The following is a 3,494-nucleotide window of genomic DNA, read 5'->3' as shown; positions in this document are numbered from 1 at the left end:
GGGCCGGCCGGGGGAGGGGGCGGGCCGGGCCGGGCTGGGCTGGGCCGGGGGCGCCCGGGGACCGGGAAAGGGGCCGGCCGCTCGGGCCTGCCTGCGGGCGGGGGTGCGGCCCACGGGAAGGAAGCGGGGCGGGGCCCGGGGCTGGGGTCTCGGAGAGGGCGGGGCCGGCTCGGCCCGGGGAGCGAACAGCTGGCGGGTGTCAGGGGCCGCCTGGCCGCCGCGGCGCGCCCCCGGCGCACGGTCCCCGGCCGGTGGCCACGACTTCACCTGGGACTCCCGGGAAAGGAACTGCGGTGGGAGCACACGCCCGCCCCGGGGCCTGTCATCTGCCGGGGGTGGGGTGGTGGGGATGGGGCGGGGAAGGACCGGGTGGCCGTGCCCGAGGAAGTGAACTTATTTTGTTCCTTCACAAAAGACTGGACCAGGCGGCGCCTCCCCTCGCGAGGACACCTCCTTGGGCGCGCTTGGGGACGCCGGGGGCGAGCACCCCTCCTCCGGTTCCCCCCCCCGGGGGCGACGAGGGTTTCCACCGAAAAAAAAAAATGCACCGCCCCGAGCGTCCTTATTGCTGTGTGATGAAATGGAAATTTAAATAAAAAGGTCGAACACGTGCGTTCACTGGGAAGTATTGACATGGGTGTTACATCACCGCCAGCCAATCAGATCACCCGAGCCGTGTTTATACTTCTACAACCACCTTGTGAGTATTACAGTATGTCATAGCGTTATAAATATTAGGCAGGGTTTTCCCCACGAGCGGGGAGGAGTCAGCCGCTGCGGGCGCGCCGCGCGCGGCTGCGAAGAAGAGTGCCGCTCCGGGAAGGCAGGGTGTGCAGACGAGAACTTAATTTTTTTTTTTTTTTTTTTTTTTTTAGGAGCTTGAGAAAAGCTCTTGGCACCGCGTGTGGAATTTAGAGCGATGACATCGGTCTAAGCTGGAAATGAACTCCCTAAGTTATAGTAGCCTACTTTTTTTGTGTTTTTTTGTTTTTGTTTTTGTTTTTTTTCTTTCTTTTCAGGAAGAGGCCTTGCCAATTAGGGGCCCTTAAACTCACCCTCCCCCATTAATTATGCTCTATTTGGAAAACATTAGCGCGTTTAGACTAATTAATTCACAAAGTGAGGTACATTTATCTATTATTTATCAGGAGCGATTTTTGAATCAGGGTCGAGGCCAGCCTAGTCTACATCGTTAATTTTAGGTCAGCCAGGGGTATATACAGGAAAGACCCTGCTTCAGTGTCTCCAGTCCTGGAATTACAGGTGCACACACACCACCATGTTGCACAAGATTTGATTTTAAAATTCTTCTGTTCGAGCCTATTTCAGGCTTTCCTTTCCTTTTTCTTTTTTCTTTTTTTTTCCCTCTTCCCTTCTTAATGTTCTTTTTTTTTTTTTTTTAAGACTTTGCAGCCCTGGCTGTTCTGGAACTCACTAGACAAGAGTGGCTTCGAACCCACAGAGATCCACAACTCCTGAATCTTCCCTTTTAGGGTGGGGGTAGAGTGGAGAGAGCAGTTGATAAACGGTGGACTCTCATCTTTCAAGTTTAAAAATTAGGATTGATGGCTGTTCTTTCTGAAGACCCAGAGTTGAGTTCCCAAAGCCCGTGCATGGTGGCTTAGTCCCTGTAACTGCAGCTTCAGGGCATATATGCTCAGATACCAGGTACACATGGTATACAGACAGACAGACATGCAGGAACAACACCCATGCACACAATGTTTTAAAACACATTTTCTCCAACGTGTTATAAATATTTGCAAACACTTTTTTTGAGAGGATTATTATGTAGCCTGGCTGACCTTGAACTCGTTCTTCCCCTCAGCCTTGTTCTGTCACCATGCCCTGCTTCCCTCAATGGAACTTTTGGTTTGTTTATACAGGTCTCACTTCATACCCCTGGTTGTCCTAGAAGTCACTATATAGATGAGGCTGCCTTACATCACAGCAATCCTGGCTCAGTGGAAGGCTAGGATTGAAGGTGAGAGCCCCCCGTGCCAGGTTCCCTTAACACTTTTAATTGCACTAAGCACAAGATGAACGTTGAGATGTGTCGATTTAGATTTTTTCAAAGGCACTTGACTTAATTCGCCTTAATTTTAGTACCTGTTATAATGAAATTTTGTATATGAAATAAAATTCATGAATTCTAAGGCAAGCTTGAGTTTACTTGTGTAAACCTGTCACCTGTGAGCATAGTTTCGGTGAGCTGACTGAGGGGGCTGCCACCAAAGCTTTCTTTGGACTTGGCTTGTCTTCCTATCATGTGCCCACACTGGCACCTGGCCATGAGACACCGGGGCCCTTAGAGGGGCAAGGGCCTCAGACTGATTGTGCTGGTGAGTTCTGGTTGTTGATCAAGACTGAGGCCTGTGCCTAGGAGGAAAGACCAGAAACCTACCTGCTGTAGGAGAGAAAAGTGTAACAAGGACATGCTTGGTTTCCTGTGGGATTTTTAAAATTCTAAGCATTTTGCAAATAAATACATTATATTTTAACCACCCCAGCCTCTTTCCCTTAAAAAAAAAAAGTGGTTACTGACATCAATCAATTATAAGATTTAGATGTTGAGAAATGTCATCTGTATTCATGTCATCTGCTTTATTCAAAAACTCATAAACTTACCTCATCTCAAGCTTGCATCCCTAATTAATGTAGAATATGAACCATATTCTACATTAATTAAGTTAATTAATTAATTAATTAAGTTAGGGTAGAACCCGCTTTCTATATATTTCTATAGCAATAGAGTCAATCAAAAAAGTTTAAGTCCTAATTGGCATTTACAATTGTAAAAGCCTTTCCTCACATGTACATCCTTCCTTATGTTTTATAAGTCTACACTGTTGTTAGGTATGGTGGCAGAGTACTGTAATCCCAGAATTGAGGAAGCCGAGGCAGGAGGATCAGTTCAAACTAGCCTCTGTTACATAACAGGCTTTAGACCATCCTAAGCTACACAAGATCCTGTCTCAAAGAATAAATTAATGGACAAATATTCAAGTAATGTCTACATTGTTTTCTTTCAGAAATTATCTTTAAACATGAACTAGTTAAGAATGAATGATCCTCGGGGAGAGGAGATACTGTGCGGCTCTGGACTGCGTGTAACTCCATCTTCAGGGGTCCAGTGGCCTCTTCTGTTCTCCACAGACAACCCGCCCCCAACACACACATAAAAGTAATTTCTAAGAGTAAATGATACACCAGATGGTGGTGGCGCAGCCCTTTAATTCCAGTGCTTGGAAGGCAGAGGCAGGCAAATTTCTGAGTTTGAGGCCAGCCTGGTGTACAGAGTGGGTTCGAGGACAGCCAGGGCTACACAGAGAAACCCTGTCTCAAAACAAAAAAAAACAAAAAACAAAAAAGAGTGAATGATACATTAACATGGACCCTGGACTACCAAGCAAGCAGCATACACCAGCTGATATGAAGCCCCCAATACATATACAGCAGAGGACTGCAGGGTCTGAGTTCAGTCAGAGAAGATG

General features: G+C 47.4%; 1 long non-coding RNA gene across 1 annotated transcript; it reads left to right on the top strand.

Annotated features, from left to right (window-relative positions):
- The first annotated feature begins 140 nt into the window (after nt 1-140).
- On the top strand, nt 141-968 carry LOC116094715. Its single transcript, XR_004120273.1, has 2 exons — nt 141-700; nt 876-968. It is a non-coding gene; the product is annotated as an uncharacterized LOC116094715 (long non-coding RNA).
- Nucleotides 969-3,494: the final 2,526 nt, after the last annotated feature.

Source organism: Mastomys coucha, unplaced genomic scaffold (assembly GCF_008632895.1).
Source record: "Mastomys coucha isolate ucsf_1 unplaced genomic scaffold, UCSF_Mcou_1 pScaffold17, whole genome shotgun sequence".
In the NCBI taxonomy this organism is placed as follows: domain Eukaryota; kingdom Metazoa; phylum Chordata; class Mammalia; order Rodentia; family Muridae; genus Mastomys; species Mastomys coucha.
Note: the sequence above shows the minus strand (reverse complement) of the source record. Positions and strands in the feature narration are given on the sequence as shown.